We start from the raw sequence: 24,825 nt of genomic DNA, 5'->3' as shown, positions 1-24,825 counted from the left end.
CGAGGGGGCGGGGCGGTCAACCGTCAGACACTCCCACTCAGTCCCCAGTCACCCAGGGGTGCCGTTTGGCTGGGAGGGGCTAAATCCCCTTTCTTTTTGAAGCCAAGTAGCTCAGTTTCTCATTTGTCTATGCAAATTACAGTTCAGTTCCTCATGCAAATGTGCAGACAAACCAACTGACCTTAATTTCAGGTGGAAAAAACAATGGAGAAGACCCTTTGAAATGCACCTCTGAACTGGAAACCAAATGGGATACCCAAAAGGGGGATGACTCTCTTTGTCTTTAGAAAAAGGCAATGGAGAAGACCTTTTAGAATGCACCTTCAAACTAGAATTAGGATGCTAAACAGCAACTTCCCAGGAGAAAATACTCAGCCCAGACCCCTTCCTGAAAACTATCCTCAGCCATCCCCTAACTTGGTAGCTCTCGCCTGCCATTACACACATCAAGGTCAAATTCTCACAGTACAAGATAATCTCTGATTCCCCCAAACCCAAAGAGGTCAGTTAATGCAATACAAGACTTAAGAATCTACTCATGACTCTTGCAACTCCACAAAGAAAGCTGAACACCACAAAAGGGGCATGAATGGCACCTTTATTCTGAGTTCTTTAAGGTGTCTGAGTGTTAGAAGCCCTCTCTAGATTTTTAACTTTGTACTGAAGATGGCAAAATTGGAGGAAGGAATAGGGCAGAAGAAAAGTAATTGAAAGAACTTTTTTTTTTTTAAAGAAAGGCAGTGAATGGAGAAACCAAGTACATGATTTGTTTTTGTTTTTGTTTTTATCCTACAGCTGTGAGGAATTTTAGCCAATTCGGAAGCCTTATTCCCCATAATTTGGAATTCTCATTTACATTTGACCAAGTTGGGTAGAGTTGGCCAAATCCAATGGGAGAATAACCAAAACAAACAATGTAAGAAATGGTAAGAAATTAAAACCAGTTGGTTGTCAGTTTTAACATTTAGTCATTAAGGAGAACTTTCAAGACAGAAAAACTGAACTAAGCTGCTTATCTAGGAATGGGGCCCATGCATAAGACTGCTCTGTACTATTTTAGAAGCAGAAAAAACCTCAAACTCATCTTCCCTGTTGGCAGCGACCTGAAACTCCAGAGGGAGTTGCCTGCTTTCCATTGTTATGGAATCAGGAAAACTCACCTTCCTTGTTGGAAAAAAGTACAACTCCAGAAAAGGAGTCATACAACAAAGTAAATCTCAGATTCTAACAAAATTTTGGGAGACCAGAGATTCTCTGTAGGAGGGCCTCCAAAGCCAGTAAATTTTTTCTATTAGATTGAGCAATAACGATAGCTCAAACTGTTACCAAGCATGGATAGGAGATTTGACAAAGGTCAGGGGAACCTCTACTCAGAGTTCCTTCATGGTTACCAGTTTGTAAAATAAAGAGTATCTAAGACAAGTCTCCATCAATTTAGAAGCTTATTTTGCCAAAGTTAAGGACATGCCCATGATACAGTCTCAGGAGGTCCTGACGACGTGTGCACAAGGTGGTTGGGCTACAACTGGTTTTATACATTTTAGGGAGACATAAAACATCGATCAATACTTGTAAAATGTACATTGGTTTTGTCTGGAAAGGTGGGACAACTGGAAGTCTGGGCTTTCAGGTGATAGGTGGATTAAAAGATTGTCTGATTGGCAATTGTTTGAAAGAGTTATTATATGAAGACCTGGAATCAACAGAAAGGAGTGTCTGCATTATAATAAGGGGTTGTGGAGACCAAGGTTTTATCATGTAGATGAAGCCCCCAGGTAGCACACTTCAGAGAAAATAGATTGTAAATGTTTTTTTTTTTTTTTAATTAGACTTAAAGAGTCTGTTCTATCATTCTTAAGGTCTTTTGTTGATGTGTATGCTGGTCAGCTGTGAGTCATGTCTTACACACCTCCCTCACTTCCCATCATGACCAAAACCAGTTTATCAGGTTGATTTTGGAATGCCTTCAGCTAAGAACAGGGGTCTGTTTAGATAGTTGGGGGGCTTAGAACTTTATTTTTGGTTTACACTTTTTCTTTTATATTTTAATTTGTGTGAGTACAGAGTAGGTATACATATATATTTATGGAGTACATGAGATGTTTTCATATAGGCATTAAATGTAAAATAATCACAGCATGAAGAATGGGGCATCCATTTTCTCAAGCACTTATCTTTTGAGTTATAAACAATTCAATTACATCCATGAAGTTATTTTAAACTGTACAGTTAACTTATTATTGACTATAGTCACCCTGTTGTGTTATCAAATAGTAGGTTTTATCCATTTTTTTCAATTTTTTCTTTTAGACAAACAGTTTTATTCGAAAAACAGAGCCAGCTGAGTCTCCCCCTTTCCACAGACCTGGCAGTGTTGGGCTCAGGTGTGAGAGGATCAGTTTCCTGCAGAGAGAAGACAGGTTTAGGGGTTGAAGGCCAGACCCAGGGGCTAGACCACATGAGTGGCCACACTGGGGCAGAGGCCACAGTGCCCATCAGGGCCTGGGTTCCACAGCTGCACATGGGGCAGTGCACAATAAGCTGAGGCCCCTGGAGGCTCTGGGTGCCAAATCTCACCCATAGCCATGGCCAAAGCTAGGGGTGATATTCAACCAATGCCAGTGACCCCAACCACTAGTGGGATGTGTGTGTCCAACACTGCTGGACCTACCCGGGTGTGTGTCCAACACTGCTGGACCTACCCGGGCAGAGAGACCATTCTTTTATTTTTGTTTTTTGGTACTCATTAACAGTTCTCACCTCCCTGCTAGCCCCCCACTACACTTCCCAGCCTCTGGTAACCATTCTTCTACTGTCTATGTCCATGAAATCTATTTTTTTTTTAACTTTTAGATCCCACAAATTAGTAAGAACATGTGAAGTTTGTCTTTATGTGCCTGGCTTATTTCATTAACATAATAATATTCAGTTTCATCCACGCTGTTACAAATTACATGATCTCATTTTTTTATGGTTGAATAGTACTCCATTGTGTATATGTATCACATTTTCCTTATCCATTCATCTATTGGTGGACATTTAGGTTGCTTCCAAATCTTAGCTATTTTAAAAAGTGCTGCAACAAACATAAGAGTGCAGATGTCTCTTCAATATATATATTTATTTTTTGGGTGGGGGTATATACCCGCAGAGGGGATGTTGGATCATATGGTACCTCAAGTTTTAGTTTTGAGGACTCTCCAAACTGTTCTTCATAGTGGTTGTACATTTCCATTCCAAATGTAAATGTAAATTTCCATTTCCACCAATGGTGTACAAGGGTTCCCTTTTCTCCACATCCTCGTGAGCATTTTCTATTGCCTGACTTTTGGATAAAAACCATTTTATCTGGGGTAAGATGATATCTCATTGTAGTTTTGATTCACATTTTTCTGATGATCCATGATGTTGAGCACATTTTCATGTCTGTTTGCCATTTGTATGTTTTCTTTGAGAAACGTCTATTCAAATCTTTTGTACTTTTTTTTTTTTTTGAGATAGTGTTTTACTCCTGTCTCCCATGCTGGAGTGCAATAGCATAATCTCGACTCACTGAAACCTCCACCTCCCAGGCTCAAGCAATTCTCCTGCCTCAGCCTCCTGAGCAGCTGGGACTACAGGTGTGTGCCACCATGCCTGGCTAATGTTTGTATTTTTTGTAGAGGGAGGGTCTCACTATGTTGCCCAGGCTGGGCTCAAACTCCTGAGCTCAAGTGATCCACCTTCTTCCTTTCCAATTTTGATGCCTTTTATATCTTTCTCTTGTTTGATTGCTTTTACTAGGAGTTCCAGTATTATGTTGAGTAACAGTGGTGAAAATGGTATTATTGTCATGTTTAGATCTTAGAGAAAAGTCTTTCAGTTTTTCTCTATTCAGTAGGATACTAGCTGTGGGTCTGTCATATATGGCTTTTATTATGTAGACATTTATTTCTTCTATTCCTAGTTTTCGAGGGTTTTTATCATGAAGGGATGTTGAATTTTATCAACGTTTTTCAGGATCAATTAAAATGATCAGATTGTTTTTATCCTTCATTCTATTGATATGATGTATCACACTGATTGATTTGCACATATTTAACTCTCCTTGCATCCCAGGAATAAATGGTACTGGTCATGATCAATTATCTTTCTAATTTATTGTTGAAATCAGTTTGTTAGTATTTTGTTGAGGATTTTTGCATTAATATTCATCAGAGATATTAGCCTGTAGTTTCCTTTTTATGATGTGTCTTCGTCTGGTTTTGGTATCAGGGTACTACTGGCCTTGCAGAATGAGTTTGGAAGTGTTCCCTTGTGCTCTATTTTTTAAAAACTGGTTTGAGTAGTATTGGTATTAGTTTGGCATTATTGGTATTAGTTAGAAGTTTGGCAGAATTCAGCATGATAAAAGAGTCACTACGGCTCAGGACACAAGGCAGTGAGATGCCAGGCCTGAGCCCCTGCTGGGGGAGAAGGAGGCTCGGGACAAAGTGGGAGAAGGGCTGGGAAGGGCTGAGCGGTGGGGACCACAGAAAGTTCCGGTGGGCAACACTGTTTGCAGGTCATGGGTGGGACTCATGGGGACCTCGCTGCTAACTCTTGTTGTGGGGGGATGTCCTTAGTGCTGCCACCTGGAGTGAGAGCCGCTCCTTGGTTCCTGGAGGGGACCCACCAAGGGACACAGGACAGGAAGCCCAGGATGGTTAATGCAACTCGGGATGAAGGCCAGGGAGAAGCGGGTGCTCTGCAGTGGCCGGGAAAAGTCCAGACGCTGAGGCCGAGGCGCTTCCTGTTACGTGCGGGCGTTCCGCTGTGTCTCTGCCAGGCACTCTCTGACTAGGGCCCGAGCATGGATGATACCTCTCTTCAGGCGCTCCATGGCGCTCTTGCTGCCAGCATAGGTGGGCCGGATCTCTTTGCCCATCTCCTCTATGACTGACAGCAGGTCCATGTAGGTGCTCTGGGAGCCCTGGGCGCCGGGTGGCTTCATCGCCTGCACGTAGCCTGCACGTAGCCGATGGAAGGCGGTCCAAAGTCGTTAAACAGCGGTCTAAAAGGAGCGGCGGCTCCTGGCACTGAGCCCGACGGTGACGGGACGCTTCCTGTAGGGATCGGGGTGCCCGGCCCAGGGGTGCTGGAGCCAGGGGTGCTGCTGGGGGCAGGAGCGATGGGTTTGTAGGACATCCCCAACTCCTGGGCGCGGCGGACGCCAGCCGGCCGCTCCTCCGGGATTGGCTGCGGGGCCGCTCAGCCGCGCTCTGATTACTTTTCAATTTTTATATTATGAACTTTTAAATATATTTTTAACAGTAAACATGTTTGTCCTTTTAATATAAAAATAAGTTTTTCAACACTATCACAAAAACAGAAAAATCTCACCACTCAGAAAGAACCACTCTTAGTATTTTGTCACATTTCTTTCCAACCTGACATTATGCCTTATTTGTTTCCAAAATTGTCTGATTTCTGCTTTCATTTCATTTGACAGTATGGCATAAATGTTTTCTTATGTCATTAAAAACTGTTCATTAATTTCTTTTAATAGCTGTGAAGAATTACATTGTTTGGACATACTATAATTACTTTAGCTTAATATTCTATGTTGGTTTATTTCCCTTTATTATAATAACTAAAGCACTATTAGACATAATCATGCATTAATATTTGTCTGTATTTTGGATTAGGTCCTTAGGATAGTTCCATAAAACTTAAATTACTGGGTTAAATAATATGAACTTTTTTTTTGAGATGGAGTCTCGCTCTGTTGCCCAGGCTGGAGTGCAATGGTGTGATGTTGGCTCTCTGCAACCTCTGCCTTCCAGGTTCAAGTGATTCTCCTGCCTCAGCCTCCCAAGAAGCTGACACTACAGGTGCACCACCACACCTGGCTAGTTTTTGTATTTTTTAGTAGAGATGGGATTTCTCCATGTTGGGCATGCTGGTCTTGAACTCCTGACCTCGTGATCCACCCATCTTGGCCTCCCAAAGTGCTGGGATTACAGGTGTGAGCCACCGTGCCTGGCCTAATATGAACATTTTTAAAAGCTCTCCAAAAATAATACCAAATTACTTTTCAGAAATATACTAATTTATACCCCCACTAATTTTTTTCAGAGACAAGATCTCACTATGTTGCCCAGGCTGGAGTGGAGTGGCTATTCACACACAAGATCACAGCATACTGCATCCCTGAATTCCTGGGCTCAAGTAATCCTCCTGCTCAAGTAGCTGGAACTACAAGGTATGCCACTGTGTCCCACTAATTTTATTATTTCTTCCAGCAGTGTGTGAAAGTGCTTTATCACGAAACCATCATGCATATGTTTCTAATAGATTAGGTAAAATCGCTATTGTCTATTTTTGGTTGAAGTTCTTTGATTTAGTGAAATTAAACATGTTACTTTTTCATTAGCCATTTATGTTTTATCTCCCGTGAATCATCTAATTACTTATGTCCTTTATTCATTTATATACTGGAGTTTTTGTATTTTTCTTATCAATTTGTATGAACTATTTATATATTAAGACTGTAGCCACCTTCCTGTAATATTTGTTGCAGGTAATTTTTCCAATTTTGTTCTTTTTAAAATTTGATTTATGTTGTTAATGATGAAGAGTTTATAAAATTCAATCCTATCTATTGTTTTATTTTATAATTTATTTCCCATTGTTCCTAAACTTAGAAAGTGACCCCTCATCCTGAAATTTATTACATAATCAACCTTTTTTCTACTATTTTAAATTTTTATAATTAGATTTTTTGTATTAAGAAAATTTAACTACTTTTTATCCAGCTGGAATTTATATGATATGAGAGGATTGTTTGTGAAATAGCCAAGCAGTTGTTCCAACATTATTTATTAAATATCTTTACTTTCACAATTGTTGCATTATACTCTCTTTGCCATCTATTAAAGTGTTATACTAAGGTCTGTTTCTTCACTGTCTATTCTGTACCATTGATCTGGTGCCAATATTATTTTAATTTAATCATTGTAGGTTACATTAAATTTTAATATCTGAGAAGGCTAGCTTTCACACATAAGATTTTTTTCTCTTTTTCATTTTTAAACCATTATCTTCTATTTGTTTTTTCAGAGAAACTTCAGAAAAATTTTGTCATGTTTTTCTTCTCCACTCTCATATTTTACATTGAGGATATTGACTGCAATTGTTGTGCTGTGTATGTTATGTTTCTTTCTTCTTTCTTTACAGATGGGGTCTTGCTGTGTTGCCCAGGCTCATTTCAAATTCCTGGCCTCAAGTGATCCTCCCACCTGGGCCTCTCAAAGTGCCGGGATTACAGGCATGAGCCACTGCACTCAACCTGTCATGTTTCTATTTATTTATTTATTTATTTAACTTTTATGCTACTTAGTGACTACTATCATGTTTCTTTTTTAAAAAAAATGTTATTTTAAGTTTAGGGGTACATGTGCAGTTGTGTTATATAGGTAAACTTGTGTCATAGGGATTTATTGTACAGATTATTTAATCACCCAGGTATTAAGCCTAGTATCCATTAGTTATTTTTTTCTGATCCTCTCCCCCTTTCCACCTTCCACCCTCCAATAGGCCCTAGCGTTTGTTGTTCCCCTCTATGTGTCCATGAGTTCTCATCATTTAACTTCCATTCATAAGTAAGAACATGCGGTATTTGGGTTTCTCTTCCTGCACTAGTTTGTTAAGGAAAATGGCTTCCAGCTTCATCCATGTTCTTGCAAAGGACATGATCTTGTTCTCTTTTATGGCTGCATAGTATTCCATGGTATGTATCTACCACATTTTCTTTATCCAGTCTACTATTGATGAGCTTTTAGGTTGATTCACTCTCTTTGCTATTGTGAATAGTGCTTCAATAAACATATATGTATATGTGTCTTTATGATAGAACAATTTATATTCTTTTGGGTATATTTGTTGTAAGGATTGCTGGGCCAAATGTTATTTCTGTATTTAGGTCTTTGAGTAATTGCCATACTGCTTTCCACAATGGCTGAACTAATTTTTATTCCCACCAACAGTATATAAACATTCCTTTTTCTCTGCAACCTCTCATACACCAGTTATTTTTCAGTAATAGCCATTCTGCCTGGTGCAAGATGGTATCACATTGTGGTTTTGATTTGCATTTCTCTAATTGTCAGTGATATTGAGCTTTTCTTCATTTGCCTGTTGGCCACATGTCTGTATTCTTTTGAAAAGTGCCTATTCTTGTCCTTTGCTTAGTTTTCAATGTTTTTTTTCTTGTAATTTTGTTTAAGTTCACTGTAGTTGCTGGGTATTAGACCTTTGTTGGATGTGTATTTGCAAAAATTTTCTTCCATTCTGTAGGCTGTCTCTTTATTCCGTTGATAGTTTCTTTTGCTGTGCAGAGCTCTTTTGTTTAATTGGTTCCCATTTGTCAATTTTTGCTTTTGTTGCAATTGCTTTTGGCATCCTCATCACCAAATATTTGCCCATTCCTATGTCCAGCATGTTATTGCCTAGGTTGTCTTCCAGGGTTTTCAGTTTTGGGTTTTATATTTAAGTCAAGGAAGTGGTCCAGTTTCAATCATCTACATATGACTAGACAGTTATCTCAGCATCATTTATTGAATAGGGAGTTCTATCTTGGTTTTTCCTGTTCTTGTTAGCTTTGTCAAAGATCAGATAATTGTGGGTGTGTGTCATTACTTCTGGGCTCTCTATTCTGTTCCATTCATCTATGTATCTGTTCTTGCACCAGTACCATACTGTTTTGATTACTGTAACCCTGTAATATAAAGTTGTGTAACATGATGCCTCCAGCTTTGTTCTTTTTGGTTAGAATTGCCTTTGATGTTTGGGCTCTTTTTTGGTTCCACATGAATTAAATTTTTTTTTTTTTTTCTAGTTCTATGCAGAATATCATTGGTGGTTTCAGAATTTGGCCAGACATGGTGGTTCACGCCTGTAAACTCAGCACTTTGGTAGGTCAAGGCAGGCGGATCACCTGAGGTCAGGAGTTTGAGACCAGCCTGACTAACGTGGAGAAACCCTGTCTCTACTAAAAATATAAAAATTAGCCGGGGGGTGGTGGCACATGCCTGTAATCCCAGCTACTCAGGAAGCTGAAGCAGGAGAATCGCTAGAACCTGGGAGGCAGAGGTTGTGGTGAGCCGAGATTGCATCATTGCACTCCAGCCTGGGCAACAAGAGCGAAACTCCATAAAAAAATAAATAAATAAATAAAAAGAACTTCTTGATTGCTGACCTAATTTTATTCTTTACTCAAAAGTCATTCAGTGTTTTGTTCACAATAGCAAAGACTTGGAACCAACCCAAATGTCCATCAAAGATAGACTGGATTAAGAAAATGTTGCACATATACACCATGGAATACTATGCAGCCATAAAAAAGGATGAGTTCATGTTCTTTGTAGGGACATGGATGAAGCTGGAAACCATCATTCTCAGCAAACTATTGCAAGGACAAAAAACCAAACACCGCATGTTCTCATGCATAGGTGGGAATTGAACAATGAGAACACTTAACACAGGAAGGGGAACATCACACACCGGGGCCTGTCGTGGGGTGGAGGGAGGCGGGAGGGATAGCACTGGGAGATATACCTAATGTAAATGACGAGTTAATGGGTGCAGCACACCAACATTTCACATGTATACATATGTAACAAACCTGCACGTTGTGCACATGTACCCTAGAACTTAAAGTATAATAAAAACAAACAAACAAAGAAAAGTCATTCAGTGTTTTATATCCAATCATGTGATCTGTTTTTGAATATGTGCCATGTGGCAATGAGAAGAATGTATATTCTGTTGTTTTTGGGTGGACACTTCTTTAGGTGTCTGTCAGATCCATTTGATCCGGTGCTGAGTTCAGGTCCTGAATATCTTTGTTAATTTTCTGCCTTAGTCTGTCTAATACTGTAAGTGGGGGCATTGAAGCCTCCCACTATTATTTTATGCGAATCTAAGTCTCTTTGCAGATCTCTAAAAACTTTTTCTATGAATCTGGGTGCTCCTGTGTTGGGTGCATAGAGATTTAGGATAGTAGGATCTTGTTGTTGAATTGAACCCTTTATAGGTAATGCCCTTCTTTGTCTTTTTAGATCTTTGTCGGTTTAAGCTCTGTTTTGTCTGAAATTGAGAGTGCAACCCCTGCTTTTTTTCTGTTTTCCACTTGCTTTATTTATTTATTTACATTTTTTCCACTCAGTGGCTACTGTCATGTTTCTTGATTCACTTAATTACACATTTATATGTTTTAGTGAAGTTTTCTTTACAAAGATTCTACATATTCCTTGTTAAAATTTTAATTCACTCAGGAATGTTAATTATTCTGGAATTCAGATAGATCGATGTTGCTTTGTACCCATTATATGCTAAGCATTGGCCTAGACCTTTGCATGTATTATTTATAGTTCTCACAAGAATTCTGTGTAGTAGGCATTTATTATGCTCATTGTAGAGATAAGGAAATTAAGACTCCAAGAGATTTCATGGCTTGCTCAAGGCCACAGTGCTGGTAAATATCAGGGCTCTGTTAAGACCTCTGAAAGAAGTCTTCTCTCACCAATTTATGTTGTTTTAATTGGTTATTGCTAGGCACTAAGAAAGCTATTTAAAATATATATCTTTTATTCAATCACCTATCTGTCTGTCTGTATTATTTATGGCAGAAAAAAAAAAGAGGTTTTATTGTTTTCATTTGGTCTACCAACTAGGAGAGAGTTCTAGGGTGGTTAAAAAGCTGTCTTACACTGGAGAAAGTGACTTTGGCACAAGCTCCAGTTCAGAAGGATCATGGGAAGGCTGTTGGGTGTCATAGGTCACTGGGCTTGGGAGAATCCCAGTTGTCAACAAGAAGCTTTTGACTAGCCAGGTCTGGAGCCTGCCAGCCTGTAGAGGTGGGTCAGGTAGTCATCTATCTTCTCAATGAGTTTCACCTCCAATTAGGAAGTGATATTCCAGGAACTCACATCAATGGGAGTCTCTGCTGCTCCAAATTCAGACTTAGCAAGCCTGGTTTAGGCTCTTTTTTCAGGACCATGATGGCTTCCTTCGCAACCCCACTCATCTTGGGATGGCTTCTGCACATCCAGGAAGAGAGTTTGGCCACAGCATTGGTTTTTCATCTTTAAGAGATGCTCAGGCTGGGCACAGTGTGATCATGGCCCACTGCAGCCTTGACCTCCAAGGCTCAAGCCATCCTCCAATCTCAGCATCCCAAGTAGCTGGGACTACAAGTGTGCACCATCATGCTCCAGTAATTTTTAAAGATTTTTTTTAGAGGAAATGTCTCACTATGTTGGTCAGGCTGGTCTTGAACTCCTGGGCTCAAACAATCCTCCTGACTTGCCCTCCAAAAGTATTGGGGTTACAGGTGAGAGCCACCATGCCCAGCCTATCGTTTTACATTTTAAATGATAAAGTTAAATCACTAGTCCTGAAGTACCTACTCTTTCTTCAAAGTGCATTACAATACTAAAATCTTTCTACAAATGTGTTTGATATGAATTTCTTAGTTTGAGTAACCTTGCTTCCCACCTGAGCTAACATCATCAAAGTGCATTTTATGTGTATCCTTTGAAATTCTGATGAGCTAATTAGTAGTTTACTTCTCTCAAAATAGCCCTTTCCAGCATGATGCAGTAGAAAGAGTAATACTGCGAGGGTCAGAAAACTTTTGTTCTAATCCTGGCTCCTTCATTAATTGTACAACTGTGGAAAAATCACCTAATACTTTTAAGCTTTTAAAAAATATCTATACAGTGAGTGTACTCCTAGTTGTAAAATTCTATGACTGTAATCTTTAGTTCCATCCCATTACTCCTTCCATTTAAATTTTCGATATCCATTCAACGAAGATGCAAGTCTCTTATTTCTGTTACCCCTTTCAAGATACAAATATTCATTCAACACATCCCCACTTCATTTTACTCTCAGTTGTCCTATATTTTCTCTTTTTCTTCTTAGTAAGGTGATTTGTGAAGCCCCTGATTCTTTGTAGGCAAATTTCACTTTATCCTAAAACCTGTTTATCAACCCCAACAAAATCTGGCTCTCACACGAAGGCATCAGTTTCTCTACCGTCTTTCTCACTGGAGATTTTACCTGCAGACACCTAAGGCATATGGAAGCTTCCCCATTGCCCAGCTTCTATGCCATGGGCAGCTTCTTCAGTGCTCACCTCCCAGTGACACGCCTTGCCCCTCAGGCATTATTCTAGCAGACAGCTTCCAAATGAGACACATTGGCATGATTAGCTTTCCCAGGCTCCTTAGAGGGTGATTTTCCGGTAAGCCCTAAAGGATTAATTTCTAGCAAGTTCCACCAGCATAATGCCACAGTGACTGATCTTTCATGGTAGTGTCCACTCCAACAAGGTCTGGATCTCAGCCCTCGGCTGGAGTTGGGTGGGAATGCTCTCCTTGGGTACTCTATTTCAACCCTAGAAGTAGTAGTTGCTCCTTATTTTTGCTATTCCTATATTCTTTAGAGGTCACCTTACTTTTTTCTAATCAATCCCTCATTATTCTCATCTGCTGTTATTATATAACATTCTTTATCTTAAACTTCCCTCTATTCAAATTACTGTGTGGTCTCTCTCTCTCTCTCCTAGTTGGACTAAGACTCATACTGAAGTCTCTATGCCTTTTTAGCTTAATTTCCTCCTTAATCCCTTCAATCAGGCTTCTATTACTACTGCTACTGTGGAAAAAATGTGAAATATAACCACCTTTCTCCATCCTGTGGTTTTGCTGCTTGGGACAGAATCCTCTTGAAATTCCAACTTTGGTTTCTACTATACTATACCATTCCATTTGTCTTCCTGAATCTCCAACTGTTCCTTCTGTTTTCTTTATTTACTCTAATTTATTTTCATGTTTCTTAGTTGTTATTACCGAAGTGTGAATATTTAGCCCTTGGCTGTTTTCTGTTTTTTCTCTTCTCTAGATAACTCATAGTCTCTTGGCATTAGCTACCATCTCTGATTTAATGACTTCCAAATTATGTTTATAGTCCTATCATCTCTCCTCATCTTAGTTCTATATTATTCATTTTTTTTTGATCCAACAAAATTTCCTGAATGCTTACTCTGTGCTAGGCAATGTGGTAGATATTTGAAATACAAAGGTGAACAAGGCACATTTCCTGCACATGGCAAGCTTATTGACCGATGGCGAACACTGACATGTAAACAGAATATTATCATACAGTGTGGCAAGGGCTGCAGTTGAAGTAGAAAGTATTATTGGAATATAAAAAAATCTCCTAACCTAATCTTGGTGGAGCTCATGGAGGATTTCCCAGAGACTGTAATATCTAGTGGAGACCTGAATGATGAGTAGGAGTTAACCACGTAAAGAAGATTGAAGAGGTGGATAAGGTTGGAAAGTCAGTTCCAGACAGAAAAACAACATGTGTCATAGAGAACATGATGTTTTGGGGAGAAATTCAATTAGTTCAGACCATATAGTTTCAGATCAATTAGCTAGACCATAGAGTTTAAGGGAGAATGACTAAACTTAAGCAAGCAGACGTTAGAACTTCAAATTATCTTTTATATTTATATTGTCTACAATTTTATATTTTATCTAACATCTACCTCTTTAAAGGAAACTTTCCTGACCTATTTTTACTACTAAAGTTATACAAATTTTTCCCTTCTCTCAATTCTACAACATTAATTATTTATTAATATTTTACTTGAACCTATACTCTTGGACCTTGTTCCCTAGTTGTTTTATTTCCATTTAAGACTATTTATTGAGTATGTTGTATTCCAAGCTGCTGTGCCACCCCTATATACAAGAGATATAGGGGTGAATGAGATAGACAGGACTCCTGAATAGTAGACTTTCTTGAATGCATGTCTTACCTTTTCAGCTCGATTGTAAGCTACTTGAAGCCTGGGGCCGTGATCTGAAGTTTTATAATGAATCTGTTTCTATTTAGAGTAACTAGAAATGAAAAAAAAATCAAGATGGCCAGTTGGAAGTCCTAGGCCAATAAAGTTCTTTACAAATATCTCTAGGTGGTATGGACACTTTTTCAGGTATATGGAACATATACCTGAACATTCCATATATGTTCCATATATTAAATGGCATAATATATTCTGATTTTTAAGACTTCATGGATGAAAACTTTTATTTTGTTCAAGTGCCTATCACAGCAAATGCTTCAAATATTTATCAAACTTGTATTCATTATTAGTTTCTGATAAACTATAACTTTCATACATTAATCCAGGGTTTCTCAACCTTGTCACAGTTGACATTTTTGGTGCATAATTTAGTGTGTGTGTGTATGTTGGGTGAGGACTGTCTTGTACACTGTAGCATGTTTAGAAGCATTCCTAATCTCTTCCCACTAGATGTCTGTACCATACCCCTACCTAAGTTGGACAACAAAAAGTGTCTCCAGACATTGCCAAATATCCTCTGGGGAGAAAATCACCCTGATTGAGAACCACTGCAACTCTATTCTGAGATTCATGGTATGCAGTTTTATGTTAAAAACAACCCCAATGACCTTGATTCCAATATTCAAAATAGGACCCCTATATTTGCATTTTAACAGAGGTCTGAGGACCCCTCCCGCCGACCCACGTAACAGTCAGTTTTTAGGCAGGGAATGTTATACTCAAGAAATCTTCGTTTGTTTTTAGAAATTAATATGAAATTTACTAGTTCTTGGCATTGCTTTTCTTTCAATTAGAAGTAAACATTTGTTAGCCATGCATTGTGCTAAGGGTTCTGCAGGCATTATCTCACTTTAATTCCTATAACAACCCTTAGAAGTTGGTATTATTAAAAGTTTCTTCTGCATATGAAGACACTGAGGTTTAGGACACTTCAATGACCTGTCCAAATTTATGCAGCTTGTGGTGTGTTTGGGTTTCAAATCCAGATCTCTGACAACAAAACCAGCATACCTTCTACTAATCACATGGACCGACCTTTCTTTCATTTCAGTAATTCTCCAGTAGAAATGAGTTATATGTTAATTATTATTACCAGTGGAGGGTGGTGGATCAAAAAGTTCTCATTCTTAATTGGGGAAACAGTTATTAACTTTATCCATTTTATACTCGACAATTCAGTTTTTATGTTGCTTAATGTTATAACCTACCAAAAACTCATCAGTTATTCAGCTATAACAGGTTTCCAAACTAGAAGGGAAAAAAGATTGATTTCCATTACATACAAATAGATGTGTTTTAAAACTGTATTAGGAGGATGAGGATATAGTCACTCTGTGGTAGACATTTTAGTAGGATTAGAGAAGTTTCAGTAGTCTTGTTGATCTTTTGTTTAATCAAAAATAAAGTCTGTGTATTCAGCATGATACAGTTTAAAGGGTAGTGTGTTACAATGAGAAAGGACTCTCTATATTTTAATCCTTGTCCTATCATTAATGTAATTAAGACCCTTAGAAAGCTATTTCTCTACTCTGAGCCTCATGTTCCTCACCTGTAAAAGGAAGAAAGTGGCCCACATGATTTCTAAAGTCCTTTTCAGTTCTGTCCTTCTAAAAAGAACTGTGTTGCAGAAAACTCCTCAGAAAGAAACAGAAATTATAAATAAACCATCATATAAAACACTATTAAGACTTTACTTTTTCAAATGAATTAATGGCACTTGCAGTGACCTGGATGAGTTTGGAGACTATCATTCTAAGTGAAGTAACTCAGAAATTGAAAACCAAACATCGTATGTTCTCACTGATATGTGGGAGCTAAGGTATGAGGACATAAAGGCAGAAGAATGATATAATGGACTTTGAGGACTTGGGGGGAGGGGTGAAAAGGGGGTTGAGGCATAAAAGACTACAAATAGGGTGCAGTGTATACACAGTGCAATGGGTACAACAAAATCTCATAAATCACTACTAAAGAACTTACTCATGTAACCAAATACCGCCTGTACTCCCAATAACCTATGGAAAAAATAATTTTAAAAAGTTACTTTTTAAGTAAAAAATGATTGATGATTGGATGATGGTAGAGCTTCAAAATTATATATAATACTAACAGTTGTTGGTTCCTTAGGGTTTTTTTATGTGATTGTTTCAAATTTGATTTTCATTTTACTCCATTCTTGCTTAAGGACATTTTCTTACATTTCCTCTAGATGGTGCTCCATAACCAAAAATCACTTTTTAGTCTAGTAGCTATCAAAAAATATTCTTAGTCAACAAGACACCCTCCTTTGTCTCCAAATTCTGTATTGTATTTTATCTGCGTCACAATTTATAGGATACTGGCACCATAAAACATAAATATATGTTTCTCAGTTCTACAAATTTACTTAATATAGCACAAAGCACCATCTGTATGGAATAATGCCATCTGTTATGCCATGTACTGATCCCATTTCTCATATCTGTGTTATGGCAACTAGCCATTAATTGGTATTAGATGTTCAGAATCCTGTTGATAGGCTAGACGATCTGTATGTCATTTATAAAATGAAGGTATTAAAAACATAGAGCACCTTGAGTTAAATTTTCTTTATGCACATTCCACAGATGTGTTGTGAATATTTTAAAGACAAAATATTTTACTTGTATATCATATATTTTATTACTATTATATTTATCATTTCATAGTACTATTAAATTTAAATTCATACATAAAATATTCTAGACCAAAAAAAGATTTTTTTGACTTGTGTTTTTAAAAAGGTTTTGAATTATATTCAATTTTTTAAAAAACTGTCATTGCATTTTCTGTCTTTCTACTTAAATATCCTACCATTCTCTAGTTCTCTAGTCTTCTTAAGGAGCTGACTACTTCTACAACTCTAATCCTCCACTATTGCTCTGCTTCCCACTCTAACCCTGAAGGTCAATGATGCCAATTCCTTGGTATCTAAATATTCAAAAATTTCAAGTTGAGTATCAACTTGAAAGATAAGATTAGCTGTCTCTGTTGTTTTTGTGTATGATTTCTATTAGATAAGATCTTGTATTAAGCTGCTATTTTGAAAGAATTACTCACCCAGCAAATGTTTAAATTAACCAACATTGAGTATTTAATTTTTATTTGTACCAATTGTTAGTACCGATCATTTGAAATCTAATTACATTTTAATAACAAATTATACGATATCGATTTTTAAAAATAGGTAAACAATCTCCACCAATGAGCAATGGTTAGAAGTGAACTTGGCATAAAGTGAAGGTTAGAATTTGATATTACTTAGGCTTTTTTTGGTTTTGAAATGCTGCTACAATAAAGATAGTATTAAAAAATTTAACACCGTGCATTTTGTTTCTTGAATTAAAAACACATATGTATGAGAGAATGCATTTGGCTATTAAAAATGGCCAACCTCAAAACCTTATTACTTTATTAATTCTTAAGATTTTACTTATTTATTATTTTTATTTTAGGTTCAAGGGTACATGTCCAGTTTTGTTATATAGGTAAATTGTGTCACAGTGGTTTGGTGTACAGATTAGTTTATCATCCACGTAATAAACATAGTACCTTATAAGGAGTTTCTGAATTCTCTCCCTCCTTGCACCATTCATCCTCAAATATACATATGTCCATGTGTACTCAATAAAACCCTCTTACTTGTTTTAATGCTCCAAGGTATTTCAGGCTGCAGATTTCTTCCCGTTGTTATTTCACGGTATCATTTAATCAAAGGGCATGTTTACAATTGTGATGTAGTGATGTTACTTTGAGAGGCCAACTAAGATATCAGAGTGCAAATATTCTCAGAATATTAGAAATAAATTTTGAGTTAATTATTGTGCTAACTCCTTTAAATAAATTGCCCTACTATTTTACCTTTAGACTCTTGTACATCATTTTATAAAACTTCGTAAAACCGTTAGTGTTTCATCCTTGAGTTATGGCCATTCAAGTTGAAGTTGACTACCGTCTTGTTTATATGGAATTCAATTTTCTTTTAAATAAAACTATGATACAATGATCTAGCTGTTTAAAAAATATAGTACAATGTTTTTATATTAGCAATTTGTTTGATTGCCTTATTATCCCTTCCTAGAAAATAATATTGTGTTTAAAACAGAGCCTCACAATAATTAAAGGTCAGTGAACCAGGAATCTAAAGACAAGCTCTGGGCTTGACTCAGGTCTACAGATTAGGTCACAGCTGTGTATGTATATGGGCAATTGATCTAATCTCTTTATTTCACTTTTCTTGCTTGACCAACCCCAAAGCATAAAGCACTAGATAAATGCAAGTTATCATCATTATAGAAAAATATTTACCCTGATTGTCCCCTCGTAAATACAAACCTTGCAACAATACACTTACCATAACTGTCAAGGGCAGAAAAACATTTTCTTTCTATGATATACTCTATGAGATTCTCTGCTCCAACCGGGCTTTTGCCCAACTGAAGCAGCCTTTCAGTAGAAGTTGGCACCTTTCCAGGTTGCTCTGGCAGTTGCCACATTAGGTACTGAACAGTGACAGCTGCATACTTGGGAGACTACCTGAGCACAGATGCTTCCAGCCTTTCACCTCCAAAAAGGAACCATGTAGTTCATATTGAGCATATACATTGCTCAAGAGTGGAGAGCAGGAGAAGGAGAAGAGGAGGAGGAAGAGAAAAACATGACAAAAAATTTTCCTTCTTATAGAGTCATAGAATTTTAGCAATGGAAAGGAACTTGAAGGTCATCTTGTGTAATCTAATCACCCATCCCTTTTCCTCATTCTACCCAGCACCTTCATAGATCTAAGGAGATTTTCCTCTATGTTTTATAAATTGCATAGAGACAAAAAAGAAAAAGTATATATTATTCAGTTGTCAGTGAAAAAGATACTGCTCATGAACTTTCTAAAATGTGCACCCACCTGTATCAGAAATAAATGATGGAAACAAAATATAAACATAATTAAAATGTCATTATCATAGCTCTTAGATACAAATGGGTAAAATATGAAATGGAAGTGAGTGAAAATAAAACCTGGACTCCAGTGAATCTCTGCAATTGGTGTATTATTGATTTTAGTAGCAACATTATTTCTCTATTGCTGTGTAATAAATTACCCTAAAACTTAGAGGCTTATACAATCAACTGTAACACAAGTAACAATCAGTTGTGTTACGGCTTTTGTGGGTCTTGAATCTGAGCATAGCTTAGCTGAAAGCCTCTGACTTGGGGATTTTTACAAGGTTGCATTCAAAATGTTGGCAGCTGCTGTCATCTCAGAGCTCAACTTGGGAATGACTTGCTTCCAACTTCTCTCACATGGTTCCTGGCAGGCCTCAGATTCTGCCTGGCTGTTGGCTAGAGATATCAGTTTATTGCCATGTGGGCCTCTCCATAGGGATGCTCACAATATGATAGCTGACTTCCCTCAGAGCATGTGAGAGAGGTTAAAGAGAAGGTGCACAAGATGGAAGTCACAGTTTACTTGTAACCTAATTTCGGAAGTGACATTCCATTGCTCTTGCTGTATCCCGTTTGTTAGAAGCAAGTTATGAAGTTCAGCCCACATTCAAGGGGAGGAGAGTAGACACAAGGATGTGTATACCAGGAGGTGGGGATCACTGAGGGCCTTCTTAGAAGCTGCCTACTATAGTAGCTTTTTTAATTCTATCATTTTAAAATGAGGAGGACAAGCAATTTGAAAATGTTTTACTATGACTAATTCAACATAGTAAATTTTAATACATACAACATGGTTTGTTGAAAGTAAGCATATTCAAGTTAATTAGCTGAATAAGTTTTTTTTTTTGTTTTGGTGTTCCCATATAGTTTATATAGATTGTTAAAATTAAATATTGAGACTTCCAGTTCCAACCAACATGGAGTAGTCCTACTCCTTACTAAACCTCCCCCTTACAGCTAAGAAGGCAAATTGGCTAGGGATCTGGAGGAATAACTGGTGGAGTACAGAAATTTGGAATGTATTACTCTTTTGGTCCACATGACATTTCTTGGAAAATTCTTTTTTTTAAAAAAGTATTACTTTGGTATGATATTGTTTACTGGTTATCTCTTTAAAAAAATATAACCAGTGCATAAAATGAATTGAGGGTACTTTCTGTTTAATTGAACCTGCAAGTTACTTGATTTGAATGAATATGAGCATATTCTTTAAATGTAATTTATTCTTTATTCCCTCTTCTATATTGTATGTCTTTATTTAGTGACATTGTAAAGCCAAGCTATCATAATATGAGATGTAAAATTTTATAATATCTCTTTTGAATCTCCATTATCTAACAGTATGATGCTATCTCTAAAAACATTTTTATTCAGGTAAATGTTCTTTAAGTACAAATGGGAAATGATAACTTACTTGCAAAATATGTTTTAGGCAATAGTAAAATCTCACTATGTTAGATATTTATATTTTGTTGACAAAGTTGCATAAGTTTTTGTTTGAAATAAAAATTATAATGTCTCTAATTTATTGAAATTCTATTTATCTACAGGTGTGTGACTCATTTGTAGGTAAATGAGTTTATCGTGAAAAATTACAAAGACTTATCCATGTGTGAAAATAGTCAAACTAGCTTCCTATTATGTTATAATTCTACAAAAAAGCGCATATCATTTTTTAAAGCTAACATATATCAAGTATTTACCATATGTCAAACACTAGGCTAAGGACTTTAAATGCGTTATCTCATTAATGTTCACATTGCCCTATGAGGCAAGACCTATTTATATCCCAATTTACTGGTGAAGATATTGAAGCTAATAAAGATTACAGAGCCAGAATTTAAACCTAGGTCTTGGTGATTTGAAAATTCCTGCTCTTAACCACCATGTAATACTGACTTTACCATTAGTATAAATGACTTTTTATGTTATGGTTCAGTCCAATTTGACTTCGGTTGTTTCAATAACAGGTATTTGCAAAGCTACTCATGCTTTGGCTATGGTATGGCTGGGGATTTGCTTGCTTGTTTGCTTAATTGCTCATTTGTGATTGGTTATACCATGTGTAACTTTCCCAGTATTCATGCTTGATCCCCAGTAGGTCTTTTTTTTCTTAGTACAGAATTAAATGCCTAGGGTTTGTATGGAAAATTTTCTCCACTCTTTCCTTTCTGTATTTAAGGTTCCATGTAACATCTAAACGTGAAGTGCAACTGAAAACAAAGCATTTAAAAATTTGGATATTCCTAAATATTTAGAAATCTGATGTTGTTTAGCCAAACATCTGGGTGTTTGAATATTTCAGCTTCCAACCACATGCCTGGCACTATGCAGAGATAGCCTGATGTTGAAAAGCTTTAGAACTTCTTAGTCAGGCTTACTTTAGTACCATCTACTCTCCTCCAATTTCAGGTTGAAATGTATGAATCAGAATAATTCAGAGGATTGCTCTTTCTTTTTGATTTACCTGGAAGATATTATGTCTTTCTTACAAATTAAAATAAAAATATTATCAGTCCAGTTTTGATTTTTCCATTAAAATCTCTTGTGGGTTTTTTCCCCCCAAGATGGCAGATTCAAGGCAATGTTCGCATGCCTCTCCCACTTGAAAACACAAAATAGTGTGTAGATATTCACACTGTGAACTTTTTTCCCCAAGAAACAATGCAAGAACTTAACAGGAAAACTAAAATCCATAGATTCTTTTAAAGAAGCAGCAGGCTGCCACCTACACCGTGAGCCAGGTGAAAAACTGTTAAGTCCCCAGAATGTGAGAGGAGAGAGACTGCCTCCAGAATATACACCCCAATCCGGGAAAATGGAAATCCAGACCACAGGGGAAGGTCTTAACCCTACCCTGTGCCAGAACTGAGTAAGAGAGTGGTGAGAAATATAAAAGTAGGAATGGCAGTGGGAAGAAACTTGCCTGCATTCCCATCTTCAGCATGGTCCAAGGAAGCCATTCCTTATCCTGCTTCACAGGAGACCTCACAGAAATCTGCCAACTAACTCAGGCAGTGGTCACAGGTTGAAAGAAGCTCCCAACTGAATTTTATGCTGTAACCTTTAGTGGGGCAGAAGCGCCTTGGCCAGAACCAGGAGGTGAGTGGGAAGTGTGCTGCAGCCACAGCGCAGGAGCTGGGTGCCCTGGCTGTGCCAGCAGACTGCGAGAGGTGTGACCTGAATGCTGTGGTTTCTGTCTTCATGGGGAAAGCTGATGGTATGGGGCGGTTTTAAGTTCTGAGTGTAGACGACCTGGAACTTAGCTTGCTGTGGGTAGTGGAAAACTGCATGTGGGAGATCTGCCTTGCTAAGTGTGTGGGAGCTGGGTGGGACTTAATGCCACCTGGTACTCCCCACTCCCTGTCTGAACTCTTCTGTGCAGCAGAGAGTTATGGTGCTTGGTGGAACATTACCCCAGTGGCCAGAAACTGACCCCTGACTTTCACAGGGCCATTGCTTGCTCTGTACCTGGAGAGTCTGAGCAGGGACCTGCCTGACCCAGCCCCAACTTGGCTTTACCCTTCCACCGTCCCCACCTCCGGTAGCTTAATATGAAGGACAGAAACTTTTGGGAGATTTATAGTCCTGCCTATCACCTGAGAAACCAGAGTATTGCCCCTGGGCACTATAAGGCAAGCATAAATTCCACTGCTACTACCACAGCTACTGCTCTTTTGAAAGCGTCACCTCCTGGCTGAAGGTCAGCCAACCCAGTCCATTACAGCATCTCCAGGTAGAATGGCACTGAGCCCAGGAAGGAGAAAACTTGTACATGACCTTAGCTATTACCATAGCCTGCACCGCCGTGGTTAAACAGGAGGTCCTGAGTCTGTCCATGTAACTTGTTCATTACTACTGTAAGTGGTATTTGAGAAAGTTAACACACTAAGGCTATCTATAACCAAAGAATCTCACAGAGTCTACACTACTTTCTTGCCACCATCATTAGAGCTTGTGCTGGTACCTGATACTGGGAGACTTGAGGACAGGTAACATCACTGAATCCTTTGCAGACATCCCCTAGCACCAGCCTGGAGTGTGGCAGCTACACCACTGGGTGACCAGACCCAAAGGAGAAACAGCATTCAAAGTAGTCTGGCTCTCAGGTATTCTACTCCTAGGGAGAAAGCGAAGTTTACCACATCAAGGGAACACTCCATGGGAAAAAAGAATCTGGACAACAGGCCTTGAGTCTTAGATATTTTCGCTGGTGGAAGGTTTCTTTCAGCAGAGGCATAGTTGCAGTGCTGGGCTTATCAGGGAAAGACTGTAGCTTTACCCCAACAGTCAGGCATCCCTGCTGCTCCTGAAGGGTCTTGGAGAACATGACTTCTTTATCCCCTCCTCTACTACTGCAGACATAGCTGGGGCTTTTCTCATAAAAGCTTGGTGTGGGTGCACCTACAGACAGCTTCTTTAGAACACTTCAAGGTGACTGCAACCCCACAGGAAGAGCACCCTCCAGGTGCAGACTTGCATGAGAGATAAAGTCACAATTCTTCTCTACTTGGAACAGCAACATTTCTGCATATAAAAGAGATGCCAATATGATTTGAATAGCTGGAGCATGGGGTCAGGAGTGTGTCTGGGAGGTGGATAGCTTTTCTGCTGGCTTGTCAAAATAGGTGAGGAAGCTCTGGTCATTCTCTCCGGTAAGACCTCAGTGCATTTCACTGAAAGCTTTCCCAGCCACCTCTGTGAAGACCAGGACCTCTTTCCACCATTTGGTATGGCATTTACCCACCTGCTTTAGCCACAGCCAATTTATAACTGTGGACACTTCCACTCTTGGCCTGAAGCCTAAACTATTCAACCTAGTAAATAAAATACTGAGGAATATCTAAGTAAGTAAATACACACCATGGGAGAAAGAGATGTTTCAAGAGACCTCTGCCATTTATACACTATAGGAGACAGTGAACGTTCTTAAACACCAAGCACGTTGCTATTGGATCCAGCATCTGAGGAAATCATTATAGAGACTTTCTCTAACCAAGGAACTCATACAGTCTTTACACTTCAAAGCACCAAGAGACAAATTAGGCTACAATAAGCTGTAAATATTAAAGTCACATCCTTAAGGGTGGGGGAAAGAAATTTTTAAAAAGTGAAATAAAAAATAAATTCAAAAATAACTGAAAAAAATAGTCTACCCAAATGAGAAGAAACTAGTAAAACAGTTTAGAGAAAATGGCAAAATGATTCTATAACACCCCCAAAAGATCACACTAGCCCTCCAGCAATGGATTTAAACTAGGACAAAATCTTTGAAATACCAGATAAAAAAATTCCAAAAGTTGATTATTAAGCTACTGAAAAAGATGCCAGAGAAAGATGAAAACCAACATAAACGTTTGTTAAAAATTTAAGATATGAATTTATAATTTTCTAAAGACATAGTGATATGGTTGGGCTGTGTCCTCACCCAAATCTCATCTTAAATTTTAGCTCCCATAATCCCCATGTGTCATGGGAGAGACCCAGTGGGAGGTAATTGAATCATGGGGGCAGCTTTTCCCCATGCTATTCTTGTGATAGTGAATAAGTTTCATGAGATCTGATCTTTTTTTTTTTTTTTTTCTTTTCAGGACAGAGTTTCACTCTTTTTGCCCAGGCTGGAGTGCAATGGTGCAATCTTGGCTAACTGCAACCTCCGCCTCCTGGGTTCAAGTGATTCTCCTGCCTTAGCCTCCCGAGTAGCTGGGATTACAGCTGCCCACCACCATGTCTGGCTAATTTTTGTATTTTTAGTGGAGACGGGATTTCACCGTGTTGGCCAGACTGGTCTTGAACTCCTGACCTCAGGTGATCCACCAACCTCAGCCTCCCAAAGTGTTGGGATTACAGGGGCTAGCCACCATGCTTGGCAATCTGAGGGTTTTATGAAGGGAAGTTCCCCTGCACACGCTCTCTTGCCTGCCACCATGTAAGATGTGCATTTGCTCCTCCTCCGCCTTCCACCA

At 38.3% G+C, this 24,825-nt stretch overlaps 1 pseudogene across 1 annotated transcript; it reads right to left on the bottom strand.

Annotated features, from left to right (window-relative positions):
- Nucleotides 1-4,391: 4,391 nt before the first annotated feature.
- LOC105532612 lies at nt 4,392-5,240 on the bottom strand (annotated as a pseudogene). The gene has a single exon (XR_001005014.1). The product of XR_001005014.1 is annotated as a cyclin-dependent kinase 2-associated protein 2 pseudogene (transcript).
- Nucleotides 5,241-24,825: the final 19,585 nt, after the last annotated feature.

The sequence above is a fragment of the Mandrillus leucophaeus genome, unplaced genomic scaffold (assembly GCF_000951045.1).
Source record: "Mandrillus leucophaeus isolate KB7577 unplaced genomic scaffold, Mleu.le_1.0 Scaffold972, whole genome shotgun sequence".
In the NCBI taxonomy this organism is placed as follows: Eukaryota; Metazoa; Chordata; class Mammalia; order Primates; family Cercopithecidae; genus Mandrillus; species Mandrillus leucophaeus.
The sequence above is the reverse complement of the archived record's forward strand: the minus strand, read 5'-3'. Positions and strand labels throughout refer to the sequence as shown.